Source organism: Podarcis tiliguerta (assembly GCF_965153285.1).
Source record: "Podarcis tiliguerta genome assembly, chromosome: 11".
In the NCBI taxonomy this organism is placed as follows: domain Eukaryota; kingdom Metazoa; phylum Chordata; class Lepidosauria; order Squamata; family Lacertidae; genus Podarcis; species Podarcis tiliguerta.
Genome location: NC_139544.1, coordinates 11421681 through 11439076, shown reverse-complemented (window position 1 = coordinate 11439076; position 17396 = coordinate 11421681). Strand labels below are relative to the sequence as shown.

Sequence of the window (17396 nt, the reverse complement as noted above, 5' to 3'; positions counted from 1 at the left end):
GGCATGTTCCCTCCCTCCTGGTCGATCATTCGGGAGCTTCATAAGCTTTCTTCTTCCCGAACATCACAGAGACTGATGCCAACCGACACCGGCACACGTAGGGATCTGCAAAGTTTGCGCATCATGAGTAACAGACCTCAGCAACTCAGCATTTTGGCTAATCTACTTTATTTACATATAAACACACATGGAGCACTGCAACATGGCTCCCTCTCTAGCATCAGACAGCAAAGAGAAAAAGTACAAAGGACAACAGTCCCACTTCACGGAACACAGTAACACAAACATCCTGTCTCCATCACTTCCCACTCTGTGGAGTCAAAACATACACCGTCATGTGATAGACAACAATTCAATGACTGCAATCATGGAGCAGGAATTCTAACACACTGGGTGACTATGTGCCAATCCTCTCTCTCGCTTTCTCAGTCATAGAGTTGGAAGAGACCACAAGTGCCATCTAGTCCAACCCTCTGCAATATAGGTATCTTTTTGCCCAACATGGGGCTCGAACCCACAACCCTCAGATTAAGAATCTCATGCTGTACCAACTGAGCTATCCCATTTGTACCTTCCTCACAGGGTTGCTGTTGAAAATGCAGGTGAAGAGGGAAATCCGTGTATGCATGCTACCTTGAGGTCCTTGGAGAAAGGTAAGAAGTAAAACCATTTTTGAAAAGGAAAGGAACAGGGTCCAAGGCCTTTCTCCTGGGCATGGTCAGCCAATTGGTGCCAAAGAAAGATAGGACCTTTTTCATGTACGCCACAACAGCAGCAAGAATACTTATTGCAAAGTATTGGAAAACACAAGATCTACCCACCAGGGAAGAATGGCAGATGAAGCTGATGGATTACATGGAACTGGCAGAAATGATGGCAGAATCTGAGACCAGGGAGAAGAGTCGGTGGAAGAAGATTGGAAAAAAATTAAAGCTTATCTACAAAACATTGTAAAATTAATGAATGTTAGAAGGATGCTGGAATGAAGCCATATGGTTTTAGCAGAAATGTAATAAAGAATTAAGTAAAAGTTGATTGATAATGGGACAAAATGAAAAATTTAAGGTTAGACCATTAAGATATAGAACGAAAATTGAGAAAGATAGAAAGAATTTGCTGAAATAGTTAACTGAAATAGAATACAAAAAAGGGAGGTGTGAGGAGGTCGATGAAACAAGTTAATGAAAGGTAAAGATATGGAATATTGGATGAGTGTGTTTAGCGTTTTGTTTTGTTTCTTCTTTTTTTCTCTGCATTGTTGTATTGCCTTTTTATGTTTCTATATTCCTTTTTCTTTGTTTTTGTGTGTGTATTGGTATTGTAATTGTAATTGTAATGTATGTTTTGTTAAACTTTTTATTGTTTTTCCTTTTTCCTTTTTCTTTTTTCTGTAATTTTTAAACTTCTAATAAATATCATTTTTTTTAAAAAAAAAGAAACGAACAGGGTGGTCCAGACTCAGGAAGGTCCTGAAAAGTATAATATATTAAAGTACCCTTTCAGAGCATGGCTTTCAAGACCTAATAGACATATCAGAGTGATAGTCATGTGGTATGGAGAGCACTGAAACAGAATCATAATAAAGGTACCTTTTATCACATGTGGTGGAAATGTAAGTTAGTAAAATAATTTTGGGAAATGATGTATGACTTGGAAAAAAATGCTTAAAAAACCCTTTTCTTAAAAAAAACCCTAACCCCTTCATGGATCACTGCCTTGTCATGGTGAAGGGGCTTGAATAACACAGAGAAGCTATGAGCTATGTCGTGCAGGGCCACCCAACACAGACAGGTCATAGCCGAGAGTTTAAACTAAATGTGATCCACCTGGAGAAGGAACTGGCAAACCACTCCAGTATTTTGCCAAGAAAACTCCATGGACATAAAAAAGGAAAAGCTTTGAGAAGAAAGTGAGAGTTCCCAAGGCATGCACTGGTCCATGGGGTCACAGAGAGTCAAACACGACTAAGACGACTAAACAACAACAGAAAACCTGAAGCTTTCCTTTTAAGTATTTTAGGTGCCCAAATCCCAAGGGAACAGAAAAGACTATTTCTGTTTGCGACCACGGCTGTGCAGATGTTCCCAGAGATGGAAAGAAGATAAAGTCCCTGCCAGAGAAGAATGGCAGATGAAGTTGATGGACTATGATGGCTAACATGACCGGAAGAATCAGAAATCAGGAAGATCAAAAGTTTAAAAAGGAATGGGGAAAATTTAAAGCTTTGTAAACAGTTAAAATCGTTAGTAGGATTGGAATATCACTTGCAGTTTAAGGGTGAATTTTCGATACAATGGAGAGATAAAAGATCTGGATTATTATAAATGATGCAGGAGGAAATTATTAACAGTAGAACCCACAAAGGGGAGGAGGGAAGTCCAAGAGTTTCCTTGGAATCTAGTTTTTATGTTGTATGTGGGATATGAGACTGTAAAATTTCAATCTGAAAAACCAAATAAATAAATTTCCGAAGGGAAAAAAGAAACAGAATCACAATACAGCTTCATCTTCTTTCAGGAGCTTTTATGAGAGCCAGTGTGGTGTAGTGGTTAAGAACGGTAGTCTCGTAATCTGGGGAACCGGGTTCGCGTCTCTGCTCCTCCACATGCAGCTGCTGGGTGACCTTGGGCCAGTCACACTTCTCTGAAGTCTCTCAGCCCCACTCACCTCACAGAGTGTTTATTGTGGGGGAGGAAGGGAAAGGAGAATGTTAGCCGCTTTGAGACTCCTTAAAGGGAGTGAAAGGCGGGATGTCAAATCCAAACTCTTCTTCTTCTTCTTCTATGCTGAGACCTGTGTAAACCCATCAAGTCAACGTTGATCCTGGAGCACTTGAACACTAACCAAGGCTTTCCCGAGCAGAGAACATGTTGCAGCCATTGCTGGGCTGGTCCAATTGCCAATCCCTGAGGCTGCTGCCAGGTAGGTTCTCATCCATCATTCTACTTCCTAGCACATTATACTCCTAAAATTAATTTTATTGGTCTAATAGGACACAGAGGGACACTGGAGTTTTTCCTGAGCCTCATTTCCAAAATTAAATAGTGCAGCACAGCACATTAGGAGTCGGGGGGAAGGCTCTGTTTAGTCAGTACCTATTAAGAATGAAAAGTCCCAGCTTGCTATCAAGCTGAAGCATCAAAACACCATCCTAATTACAGTGATTTAAGTGAATCTGTCCTTGGGGTGAAGTTTCAATGTTCTAGCCCAATCTGCAGGCCACTTAAGCTGAAGTACTTGGACCTAAGCCAGTTTGGTCCTGTTGACTTAGATGAAATGAAATTGGCTTAAGTCCAAGTACTTTTTTTGACTTAAATGGGTTACGGGTTGGGTTGCGAGGTGGGCATGTTTCATTGCAGTAGGGAGCCAGTAGTCAGATTAAGAGATTCTTGATGGAACGAGGCATTTGAAGCAGTGCCTGTAAATGGGACATTAATGGCATTTACACAGGAAGGGAAATATTGGGAGATGTGGGCAAATTCCAGTGAATCAGAGCATGAATCTAAAGAGAAAGAAGTAGAAGAAGGAAGATCCTGGGAATTCTCCTAAGAAAACTGAATAAACAAAATGCAGAAAGTGTTGGGTTTAGAATTACACTTGTTGTTGTTGTTTAGTCGTTTAGTCGTGTCCGACTCTTCGTGACCCAATGGACCAGAGCACACCAGGCACTTCTGTCTTCCACTGCCTCCTGCAGTTTGGTCAAACTCATGCTGGTAGCTTCGAGAACACTGTCCAACCATCTCGTTCTCTGTCATCCCCTTCTCCTTGTGCCCCCCATCTTTCCCAACCTCAGGGTCTTTTCCAGGGAGTCTTCTCTTCTCATGAGGTGGCCAAAGTATTGGAGCCTCAGCTTCACGATCTGTCCTTCCAGTGAGCACTCAGGGCTGATTTCCTTAAGAATGGATAGATTTGATCTTCTTGCAGTCCATGGGACTCTCAAGAGTCTCCTCCAGCACCATAATTCAAAAGCTTCAATTCTTGGGCGATCAGCCTTCTTTATGGTCCAGCTCTCACTTCCATACATCACTACTGGGAAAAACATAGCTTTTACTATACGGTCATTTGTTGGCAATTTTCGGCACCCCCCCCAACAACTCTATCCCATCTCCCCACATTTTCTTAAATTTGAGTCCCCCAAAAGAGGGGGCATCTTATACATGGGGGTGTCTTATAGGCAGAAAAGTACAGTAATTTATAATTATGTTTTCATGAAAAATGGGTGCAGGAAAAACCATCTGCTGATGAGGAATGATCCCAGTGTCTGTGAAACAGCACTAAAAATTTTAGGCAACAGTTGACAACACAATTGCACCGGATGTCAGGTTCCTAGACCTTGGACAGCATTTCCGAGGTCTGGCGAAGGCTCAGAGATGCTGTCTGAGGTCTTGCAAGGCCTCGGAACCTGAGTTCCAGTGTCACAGCATCTCTGAAGTCTTGCGAGGCCTCGGACATGACTTTCAGTGCTTTGCAGAAGTTGCATCAGGGGCTCTGTGGTGTGGGTGCTGAGCACCCACCACAAAATTGTGGGTGCTTGGGCCCCCAGGGCCTCCAATAGTTGCTGCCCCTGGTTAGCAGGGTTTTTTTTTTTGAACTGGAACTCAGTTCCAACACCTCTCAGGTGGGCACCATTGCCATTATAAGAAAAGAAGGGAGGTGTTCATGTTGAGTTCCAGCACCTCTTTTTCTAGAAAAAGTGTCTGTATCAGGACTTCCGGGTTGGCGCCATCGCCGAATGGCGGACTCCCTCCGAGCTCCGGAGGGAGTCTGCTCGGCAGGGGCTGGGTCCTACCGCACCGGCGATGCGGGGACCCTTAGAAACCACGGCCACGGAGGCCGTGGACATGGAGACTCGGCTTGCACCGTTAGCGCCCTCCCGACTCGTGAAGGAGCCTTTTTAAAGGCTACGGATCGGGTGCCGGGGAGAAGCGTGGTGCCTTGAGTCCTCTGCTTCCCCTGCTGAGCGCAGCCGCATGCCATCCGGCGGAGAGCGCTGACTTCTTCCATTGAAAATTCGGACTTTTCAACAATAACCCGTGAGTAAATCTGGAAATCGGGTTCAAAAGGAGGAAAAAAGAAATTTTTTTTTCGAATTGGATACGAGCGGGGGGGATTCAAAAAGGAAGTCAGTCCCCTCCCTATTGTAAATTGTCTAAAACAAAGACGGGGAAACCAAGACCCAAAAAGGCTTGCATTGCTGATAAAAATTACAATTCCACGATGGGGAACTACAAGAACTGTGCTGGAGGAGGAACTGGAGAAGGGAAACACAACCCCCCCCCCTGGGAACCGGGGCGATTGAAGAGAGAGCCTGGTGAAAGGAGTCGGAGAGTTCGACAGTTTTCAAAATAGCTGTCAAAGTCGGAAAGTGGAGTGGATTTTATTATGAGAACTTGGCTGGTTAAATTTGCTTCAATTTGCTACAATTTGTTAAAATCTGGATACAAAATGGCGAATATGGATAACAACTTGACTTTTGGACTAGAGGAAACAAAGTTATAACAATCCCCCTCGAGGAGCTTCGGGACATTACAAGGACTGGGAAAGTGGAAAAACACCAATGGAATTTTACAGAACTGGTTACCTTCTGGGAAAGCTGCAAAACGGAAACAACATCTCGTCTGCAGGGTGTTTTCTTTTTTTTTTTTTTTAAAGGAGACAATAGACTTTTCTATTGAAGAAAGGAAGGGACTGAACGTAAGGTTTTGCCCCTGAACAACAACCATCCCTGCAGACTTACCAAATTTGCGAATTACAACGTTTAAGCAGCGGAACAAAAGGAAATTAGACTACAAACCGGAAAGAACAACGGAGGGAGTTTTACTACAGTTTTCTTAAAGACTGAAGTTAAAGCTTTGGAGAATAATAATAATAATAATAATTTTGATTATCAAAAAATTTATTTCTAATTTTAAAAAAAAAGGGAAAGCCAGCTGGAGTTGGGGAAAAGTTGTGATTTATGGCTTTAAGAATTCCAGGCAGATACTAGGGGTTGATGGTCAGGGGGAAATTAAACCGGGGACAGGGGGGGGAGAACTAAAACTCCAAAGGCTTGCCAACTTTGTTCTTTTTTGTTGAATTGGTCTTTCTTTTTTATTATTCATTATATCTCTTATTTTTTACCTTTTCTATTGTTATTATCTGGGGTGCTTTTTTTATCAAAAATGGAAATTGTGGAATGAAAGGGGGTGGGTCCTGGGGAAAGAACATTGGGTTGTTTATTATTATTAAGGGTAAAACAAATTAAGCTTTAATTTGAAAGGGGAATTTGTGCGGCCAACAATGTGAAATGGGAATATGGTGGGGGTGGGGGAAGGGGGGAGTCCCATAAGTGATTATGCATTTTTTGAAAAATTTTAATAAATATTATTTAAAAAAAAAAAAGAAAAAGTGTCTGTATCTAGCCTGAGCTTACTATGAAAATGACTGAAGGATGAAAATCATTTAGATAAAGCTGGGCATATGCAAAATAGTCAGGGTTTTGGCTGCTATATGCACATTTATCTAAGTGCAGGCTGAATAAAGCATGGAATCATCCAGTCAGTATCCTGGCAGCGTGTGTTTGTGTAACAGCCATTTCTAATAACTTACTCTGCATGTGTCAGACACACTGCTAATCCTAGTAATGTGTTTTCTGTGCACCAATTCCTAATGGGACATATGTAAATTAGTATGCAGAGGAGGAAAGATGAGTCACAGTTTGAACAGCAAATAGGCTCCTCTACTTCCAGACACGACTGCTGTCATTTGTGCCAAAGCAAGACGCTCTCCTTCTGTACCTTGAGTGATTCAGTTTACACTTTGCTAGCTAAGTGCTCTCTGACTCATGGACACAAATCTCGTGAATCTGAGCTTCAGGGTGTATCCTACAGGCATTAGTATAACTGCAGTATAAAAAGCAAAGGTATCTATATCGGCTCATTAGAACAATGTCCAAATCCACAGCTGTGAGATGCATTTATTATGAGCAACCAAAACCTCACAAAAGTATAAGCGGGCTTTTGAGTTCTCTAGAAACACATTATCAGGTTGGATATTATGCCGAACAGGGAGTGGGGGAAGAGGGAAATGAAACAAAAAAGAAAGAACAGAACTATGTCCTGAAGTTGTAGCCATAATGCTAACACTGAGTAAATTGGAAAAAAATGTATAAATCTAAATCAAATAAGTGTTGGAAATGTAAAGAGAAAGAAGGTTCTTTTTATCATATGTGATGGTCTTGCAGTAAGGTTAAAACTTACTGGGAAATGATATATAATGAACTGAAAAGGATGTTTAAAATAACATTTGTAAAAAACCCCAGAAGCTTCTTTTTGGGAATTACAGGGACAGAACTACCTAAACTGTATAGAAACTTATTCACGTATGCTACTACAGGGGCAAGAATGTTACTCGCCCCAAAATGGAAAGAAGCAGAAGTCCCAGCAAAGGAAGAATGGATACAAAAACCTACAGAATATGCAGAAATGGCAAAACATACTGGAAGAATAAGAAATCATGATAACAAGCTTTCTATAAACGAATGGAAATGATTTATTGAATATTTACAGATAAATTGTAAAAACAGGTAAGAACATTGACACCAGTCAAGCTTGCAAAATCTATCATTTGCCCGATAACAAATGTTGGAAATGTAAAGAAACTGAAGGTACATTCTTTCACCTTTGGTGGACGTGCCCAAAGATTAAGGCATTCTGGGAGATGATCTATAATGAAATGAAAAGGGTATTTAAATATACCTTCCCGAAGAAACCAGAGGCCTTTCCCCTGGGCATGGTTGGCCAATTGGTGTTAAAGAAGGATAGAACTTTCTTTATGTATGCTACAACAGCAGCAAGAATACTCATCACAAAGTATTGGAAGACACAAGAACTACCCACTTTGGAAGAATGGCAGATGAAGGTGATGGACTATATGGAATTGGCGGAAATGACCGGCAGAATCCGAAACCAGGGAGAAGAGTTGGTGGAGGAAGATTGGAAGAAATTTAAAGACTATTTACAGAAATATTATAAAATTAATGAATGTTAGAATGATGTTGGATTGAGGTTAAGGGGTTTTTAGTAACTACGGTACGAAGGAATATACAAAAACGGAATGTTAACAGGTGAAAATTTAAAGGTATAATATATTAAGATCAAGATAAGGATAAAGTAAAGAGGGAGAGGATTAGCTGAATACATAAATGGAATTGGAATACAAAGAGGGGAGGTGTGGGGAGGTCCGGGAAACAAGCAAATGCAAGATATGTTATGAAAAACTGAATTGTTTTTAATTGTTTTTCTTTATTATTTTTGTATTTTTCTTTTTTCCTTTTGTAATGTTATGGAAAATCTTAATAAAATATTACAGTGGTGCCTCGCAAGACGAAAAGAATCCATTCCGTGAGTCTCTTCGTCTAGCGGTTTTTTCGTCTTGCGAAGCAACCCTATTAGCGGATTAGCGCTATTAGCGGTTTAGTGGCTATTAGCGGCTATTAAAGGCTTAAGGGAATAGCGGATTAGCTGTTAAAAGGCTATTAGCAGCTTAGTGCCTTAGAAAAAGGGGGTGGGGAGCGAAAAAAAAATCGCAAGAATCGCAAGATATTTTCATCTTGCGAAGCAAGCCCATAGAGAAATTTGTCCTGCGAAGCGCATTGAAAAACGGAAAACCCTTTCTAGCGGGTTTTCCGTCTTGCGAGGCATTTGTCTTGCAGGGCACCACTGTATTTTTTTTTAAAAAAAGAACATTGGCAGGATTGTTGTAATGACCTGCAGTTTCATATGAGTATATATTTAAAGCAGATGAATAAATTAGCAATTTGGGTTAATTTGGATATGCAGAAGATATTAAGAATAAATTTAAGGAACTGCAGAAAGGGGGGGAAGAAGACAAGTTTTGAAATGTTAAAGTGATTGTGAAATTAGTGAAATATATAAATTTGTAAAGCATAAATAAAATTTTAAAAAAGAAAAAAAATGATGCTGTAGCCATAATTTAAATATTTCAGTCGTAACAGAGGCAGATGCACTGAATTGATCCCAACATGCTGCATGTGCACAACATCACACATGTGTTGCCCCACCAACCCTGGCCGGGCCAACTAGGCCCTTCACCCCCACCCCACAACCACCTTATCTTCGTGAAAAGGATGCACCAGGGCAAAGACGCTTCGTCCTGGCGTGTCCCTGGCAGAGATTGCCAGAGTGCTCTTCTGGAAGGTGCCCTTGTGATCTTCAAGGGGACTACTGCAGGACTGGGGGGGGGGACACTGGTCCTCACCTTGAAAATATTTTTTGGGGGCCTCGCTCCCCCATCTCTCCCTAGATGGCACCCCTGAACTGAAGTTAATTTCAGGACAGAGACTGCAGGCTGGACTGGATTAATCTCTGTTAGATGCTGACTACATGAAACATACAAAGAAGATAATAAGAAAGGATTTCGCTACACGATATCTAGATTTCAAAGGGAAGTTAAAGAAGGGAAAGTAAAGCTGTTGAAAGGTGCGTATAGTATTCTGTTAGAATGGGAGACAAAAGACGAAGAGGTGAAATCAGTTATGATTAAATGGACACAAGATATAGGTCATAATATTATGTTGGAAGATTGGGAAAGGTTATGGGAAATTGATTTAAAATTTACAGATTGTTCCTTGTTGAAAGAAAATTATATGAAGATGATGTATAGATGGTATATAACACCAGTGCAGCTAGGAAGAATGTATAAAACCAGTTCAGATATGTGTTGGAAGTGTAAAGAAAAGGAAAGGACCTTTTACCGTATGTGGTGGGATTGTAATGAAATTAAAAAGTTTTGGGAAATGATATACAGTGAACTGAAGAAAATGTTCCATCTAACATTTGTTTAAAAACCTGAAGCATTTTTGTTAGGGATTGTAGGGAAAGACCTGCCAAGGAAATTGAAAAATATCTTCATGTATGTGACAATGGCGGCAAGAGTCTTAATAGCACAAGGATGGAATAATGAGGAAATCCTGACTAAAGAACTATGGCAAGAGAAACGGATGGACCACTCAGAATTGGCAAAATTGACACATAAACTACGTGACAAGGATAGCTGTGACTTTAAAGATGAATGGGAACCTTTTACAAAGTACTTAAAGAAACACCGAAATGAACTGGACTCCTTGGCAGGTTTTGAATAAACATCCACAAACTTTTTATTGTTAACATCTAGTTAGATAAATTAAGGATCTATACAATTTTGTAATATGCAGAGAATAACATTTGTTGATAAACCAGAGAGAGGAGCTGAAGGAAGTCGGAGGGGAGGGGAGAGGGGGTTACTTTTTGGGGAGGGGAAGGGGGGGAAATAGGGGGCAAATTAAGGATGATATGTTTCTTTGATAAAATGTTTTGTTGAAATTCCTAATAAAAATATTATATATTAAAAAAATCTCTGTTAGGTGCTGCAGGTGTCAGGTCACCCATAAGAATATGAGAGAAAGAGGTAATGGCAGATAACCCCCCCCAAACCCCCCCCCTAGTGGAACACAGTGCAAGGCTTTTAGCTAGTGTGTAGGCACTCCCTCTCTCCTTCCCCTTGCCATAGCGCTTTGCTGAATTCCTCCCTATATTATATGTGTGTCTTTGTAATACAGAATATGATAATATGCCATTAAGAAAAGGATTCAGAAAGTCTCTGTCAGGGAACTGCCATCGGAGCCAGAGGGAGAGGGAGGGCTCCAGAGGGATTCCGGAGAGCGTCCCGGGAGGGAGAGAAGCAGCACATCTTCTGGGGAAGGAAATCAGCGTAGCACCAGTGGAGGAGGGGGGCAGATGGGGGAATCAGCGAGGTGGCTCCAAGACTCCTCACCGGGGACCAGCGGGGAGAGCACGGGTCCTCCGATGCCCACACCCTCCCTGCGCAGAAGGCTTCCGCGCAGGGAGAGTAGGCGGCGACTAGGCGTCAAAGAACTTTTATGCTGGAAGAAGTTCAAGAAACGCCCACTGACGGATTCTGCCAGCGATTGAGACAGCCACGGGCGAGTGGCTGTCCGGACAGGAAAGGTTCACTCAGGCAACCCAGCCAGGTGTTGGCACCGATTTACACACGAGCAACCCCTAGAACCATTACAGTCTCGTTGTTAAAAACTGTGATGTATTTCTTGTGCAACAGTGTGTATTTTTTTTGGGGGGGGGCGTACAATGGCACAGTGAATTGCAGTTGCTGCAGTCTGTAGCCAGGGTGGTGCAGCTCTGACCTTGCCAAATTCTCATCTCACTACCCCAGGTGTCATGCGGCACAGCTCTCCGAGATTTGCTTAACTAAGATTAATAGTCACAGAGCAACGTTTGGGGAAGCACGCACTAGCACATTCAGCTTTCTGGTGATACCACATTACTACTAGCATGAAATAAAATAATCTGTTTTGATAGTTTGGGCTCAGGGCATGGGAGTTAGAGAGCAGGGGTATGCAGTGAATGTGTGATTTGCCTTGTAGAATTTGGAAGCAGTCCAATATCTGTTTCCAATCCACTCTCTGTTGCTCTGATTCAATTCATTATTTGTGTTTAAATCTGATCTTTGGCATATGAAGCTCTGTTTCACTCCATTGACCATAAGGAGTCTAAAAATGGCTATAACTTCTTTGCTTTTCACATAAGTGAATGGAATTTGCAGGCAAATATAAACCCATCCAGAGCGGGTTCAGCAAACGAAATTTCAGCAGATGCACCAAAAATTTGTTTTTGTGTGTGTACAGGAATCATTACTGATTAAAAGGAAAAGAAAGAAAAGGGTTCTAACTTTTTAAAATTTTCTGGAATTGGGTGGAAATTTCAGGTGTGGTTGTCCTTTCTGAGGAGATGAAACATATTTCATTTTTTTAAAAATATTTTTATTAAAGTTTTCACATAAAAGAGAAGAAAAAGAAAAATACAAAAATACAAAAACAAATAAAAACAATTCAATTTTCATAGTGTTTCTTGCATTTGCTTGTTTCACGGACTTCCCCACACCTCCCCTCTCTGTATTCCAGTTCAGTTGTTTAGTCAGCAAATCCCTTCCCTCTATCTTATCCTTATCTTTATCTCAATATATTATGCCTTTAGTTTTTCATCTTTTGAAACATCCATATTTCAGAAGGGTAGTTGCAATGGTTCTCCAGGAAGGAAGGACTTCACTGATTTGGAATAAGAAAATACATACAATGTTTCCTCCCTCCCGCCCACTTTTCGTCAGCTGGGTTTGAAAGCTTGGCACATGAGGGAGATGCTCCTGGGTAAACCTACCTAAATAAAGACAAATATATTTGTCTTGTGCTAGCTGATTTGACCATTGTTATAGAAACCTGGAGAAGTTAGTTTTCTCGGGAAGTATTCTTCATGGAGAAGAAAGAACAAACAAACAAACAGAAACTAACAGACACAGAGAGCAGAGAGCAGGAGGGAAGGAACTCTACGAGAAGTTTGCACAAACCCAAGAAAAAAAGAAACAGAATGAAAAACTGATAATTATTTTACTTCTTTTTATATCACTTAATTACCAAAGCTTCTAAACTGTTTGCAGAAAGATTACAAAAAGCATACCTTGCAATTAAATAAGCTGGTGGGTTGTTTTTTGTTAAAGAAAACAAAGTAATTATAAAAAGAAGAAATAAATCACAGAAAACTGGTAGAACTGAACTCATAGAGAAGGAAAGTGGAATGACCCTATTACTAAGCTCTTTAAAAAGTTCGTAAATGACAAACAAAAAGGACCTCAAAATGGAAGGAAGGAAGGGAGGGAGGTAGGGAGGGAGGGAGGGAAGAGTGAAAACAAGTTGTCTGAAATATCATACATAGGTTTTTAATTGATTCTTAGGGAAAAATAATTTACTGTGTTTAAAAGCTAGACATGACCATCAGAATGAAAGGTCCTCTACCCTGGCCCCTCTCCTGTTCACTCCCTCCCCTCTTGAGCTCTGGATATTTTCCTGACCAGCTTGGTTTTGTTTCTCAAATATGAAAAGGGAAGAAAGATAATGCATCTATGTTTTTGGAAGAACTGAGGCTACAGAGTGACTCAGACATTTAGGAAGACATTTAGCCTCGAGACACGTTGTTCGCAGCACAATCCAACTCGGGAACGTGAATCTGATTTTAGTCACCCCAAATGACCTGGGTTTTGCAGGGTTCACATTGAGACAATGCACACCCCTATTATGCATCATTCTTCTCCTGTCTGAGTGCATCTGGTCCATTTATTTCTGCATCCCATACAACTTCAAACTATCTTCTGGACACACAGCACAATACAATATGAACTCTAAATGCATAAAAAGTTGCCCACAACAAATATTTCTTGTGTGTGCTGAAAACTGATGACGTCTTACACTTTCCCAAGGCACCACTTATGTTCTTGTATCTGTCTTTTATCAAGAATTTGCTAATCAATTACAGCTAATATTCCCTCCCTTCCACTCATGTTTCATCTCATTTCATAATCAATGCCAGGTTTATTTTCAGGGCTTGTTGCACAAACAAATTTTAATGCTTTTGGAGGTGATTTTCATGTGTTTATTTACTTTCCCCTAGTACACTTTAGCTACATTTCTGAAGACACAAAGGGGAGATCCCAACACACACACACACACACAATTCTGGATGTCCAAAACAACTCATCCAATGTTCTCCTTGTAAGATCACTCATTCAGTTTTCATCCTGTTTCTGGCATTGAGTTTCCTAGATACATTTATTCCCTGAAGTAATGCCTGCAAGTACAGCTGCAAATTACTTAATATCCAGAGTGCAGATCTGAAGGGTTTAAGATAATAATAATAATAATAATAATAATAATAATAATAATAATAATATTTATTTATACCCCGCCCTCCCCAGCCAAGGCCGGGCTCAGAGCAGCTTACAAGCAATAATAAAAACAAGTTGAATGATTACTACTTAAATACAACATTAAAATACAACATTAAAATATTGAAACATTAAAATATTAAAATGTAGCCTCATCGCAGGAGGAGAAGGAAAAGAAAAAACAAAGAGAGGGAGGGAGGGAATCAAATTGGCTCCAAGCCAAAGGCCAAGCGGAACAACTCTGTCTTACATGCCCTGCGGAAAGAAATCAGATTCTGCAGGGCCCTGGTCTCATGAGGCAGAGCGTTCCACCAGGCTGGGGCCAGAGTTGAAAAGGCCCTGGCTCTGGTTGAAGCCAATCTAACTTCCTTAGGGCCTGGGATCACTAGGGTGTTGTTATTTATGGACCTTGAGGCTCTCTGTGGGACATACCGGGAGAGGCGGTCCCGTAGGTACAAGGGTCCTAGGCCATGAAGGGCTTTAAAGGTCAAAAGCAGCACCTTAAATCTGACCCTGTACTCTACCAGGTCCATCAAACTGTGCTGGTCCTTTAACCTATGCTGGTTCCTCCCCTCCCCTTGCTTATTTACAGTGCAGACTGTGATAAGAATAGCACAGGCCATGAAGTCTGCATGGCTGTAGTAGCTCTATAATCTTGCAGCAAAGAGCTCCTTTTTATGTACCCAACAGACTTGGCTTGGAAGCTGCAACTATATAAAATTCACAAATTGCATACTATTAAGAAGGAATTACATGAAAATGATGTATAGATGGTATATCACACCAGTGAAAATGGCAAAGATGTTTAGGAAAGAAAATAACAGATGTTGGAGATGTAAGGAAAAGGAAGGAACATTTAATCATATGTGGTGGGAATGCAATTGCATTAAAAAAATATTAGGAAATGATATACAATTAATTGAAAAAAAATGTTTAAAATGAATTTTGTCAAACACCCTGAAGCCTTTTTGTTAGGTATCTCAAATCAAAAGCTACCGAAAGAAAAATGGACATTATTTATGTATGCTACAACAGTGGCAAGAATCTTGACTGCACAATATTGGAAGACGGAAGAAATACCATCAAAAGAACAATGCAAGAAAAGCTGATGAACTAGGCAAAATTGGCTAAGCTAACAGACAAACTACGAGAGGACAAAAAGGACTTCAAAAGAGTTTGGGAACCATTTACAGTTTATTTGCAAAAACAACAGAATGGACTGGATTCACTGGCAGGATTTGAATACACTTTCACAACTTCATTTGAGTAACAGATATTTTAGAGACATGATAAGGCATTTTATTTTTGTGTAGGAAAAGCAGGATACGATAAATAAAACTAAATAATTCAGCAGAGGGGGAGCTGAGGGAAGTCCAGGCAAGAGGAGGGAGAATAATTGTAAATAACATGATGAATGAGATTTGTATCATTAATTGTTATAAAATTCAATAAATATTCCCAAAAAAGGGGAAGATGCAACTAATACTGAATGATGCAACTAACAGGAACATCATACCAAGTTTGCCCTTACTGAAACATTATGAGAAATGAAAGGCTTTCATCCTTAGAAATTCACACTTTTTCCAAATTAATGCATACAAAAATGTATACACTGGTACCTTGGTTTAAGAACAGCTTAGTTTATGAACAACTTGTATAAGAACGCTGCAAACCCGTGTTTTGGTTTGTGAACTTTGCCTTGGAAGCAGAACATGTTCCACTTCCTGCTGAGTGTGTTCCATTTGTAAATTGAGTCCCCCGCTGCTATGGGAAGGCACACCTTGGTTTAAGAACGCTTTGGTTTAAGAACGGACTTCCAGAGCAGATTAAGTTCGTAAACCAAGGTACCACTCTACATTTGGGGGGTAAATTTTGCATAAAGGTGCAAATATTAATGAAAATAATATACAAAACACATTAGGAAAACAAAAAGTGCATATTAGCTAAATTCACTCTAAAATGCTGATGAATTTTCACAAGTTTTTAAGCAAACAAATTGCAAGCTGATATGGAAATATAAGAACTAAATTGAAGGTGGAAAAAACAGAGAAACCAAGAGAAACCAAAGAGGAAGATTCCTCCATTCCTATTTGATTCATGGCTTGTTGGGGCTCCTTTGGTGGCAACCAAGAAATGGGCATTCTCAGTTGTGGGGCCAATGCAATGGAATAGTTCCCTGTCCTCTGATGGGCACCTCCAGTTGCTTCATTCCTCTGGCAAATGAAACCATTTTTACTGACGCAGACGTTTGATGAACTTTCATCTTTTTTTCTGCTCAATGCTTCCTTGTCTCCTGTTTTATTATCAGCCTATGGAATTTTCTAAAAATGTGATTCATGTTATTGCTGCACACCACCTTGATATGAAAGACGGTATGCAAGTTTTTCCCCCCTTAGCAGGCAAGCAAATAAATATTTGCCGGGAATAGAAGCAGAACTTCACCCTCTCTCCAAAAGTTGCTTTGCATTTTTCCATGTACAGTGGTGCCCCGCAAGACGAATGCCTCGCAAGACGGAAAACCCGCTAGATGAAAGGGTTTTCTGTTTTGGAGGTGCTTCGCAAAACGAATTTGCTATGGGCTTGCTTCGCAAGACGAAAATGTCTTGCGATTCCTGGGGTTTTTTTCCCGCTCCTCACCCCCTTTTTCTAAGGCACTAAGCTGCTAATAGCCTTTTAGCAGCTAATCCGCTAATCCTTTAATAGCCGCTAAACCGCTAATAGCGCTAATCCGCTAATCCGCTAATGGGCTTGCTTCGCAAGACGAAAAAACCGCTAGACGAAGAGACTCACGGAATGGATTCTTTTCATCTTGCGAGGCACCACTGTATTACAGATTGGCTGAATAATGAATAGAAATGTTTCGGCGGCAGTTGTTCTAATGCTACCAGGCCACCATTTTTTGTCGCAGAAAGGGAGCTGATCAACAGGTGATGCCCACTACAAAAGCATATGGTCAATTAACAACACACCTGTGGTGCTTTCCTGTGTATCGTTCGTTGCCTTGACTCTTATTGATGATGAACATTTGGTCAGGCTAAGGTTCAGAGCTTTTAAAGATCTGTCCGGTGCCGAGCTAATGCTGGCAAATTATGTACTGCAGAAAGCATATCAAGAAAGGCTGTTCTCATTAGCCGAGAAATGCAATTCCTGTGAACAAAGCAGCAAGAAGGGTTGCCCATTTTCAGAACAATATAACTGTCTTTGTCACTTGGAAAAAAAACAACACACTCCACTTTTGTGTTTCTTTGTAACTCAAAAAGATAGCTGCTGCTTGTGGAGGTGTCATGAGATTTTGCTGTGTTATCACGATTTGCTGCTGTTCAGTGACCTGATCAACACATTCCTTCTTATTTTTTAAAAAAACTATGGTTGGGCACCAGCTGTTGAAAGTCTGAGGGGAAAACAACAGTTTTGCAGAATGTTGTGATCCTTGAGCTTACATAGTAAAGCAGAAATATTTTGGGGTGTGTGTGTGTGTGTGTGTGTGCACGCAATGACAAACCTAGACAGCATCTTAAAAAGCAGAGACCACCTTGCCAACAAAGGTCCGTATAGTTAAAGCTATGGTTTTCCCAGTAGTGATGTATGGAAGTGAGAGCTGGACCATA

The 17396-nt window shown here is 40.6% G+C and overlaps 1 long non-coding RNA gene across 1 annotated transcript; it reads left to right on the top strand.

Annotated features, from left to right (window-relative positions):
* Nucleotides 1–580: 580 nt before the first annotated feature.
* LOC310660142 lies at nucleotides 581–7553 on the top strand. Its single transcript, XR_014503236.1, has 3 exons — nucleotides 581–653; nucleotides 2020–2922; nucleotides 7375–7553. It is a non-coding gene; the product is annotated as an uncharacterized lncRNA (long non-coding RNA).
* Nucleotides 7554–17396: the final 9843 nt, after the last annotated feature.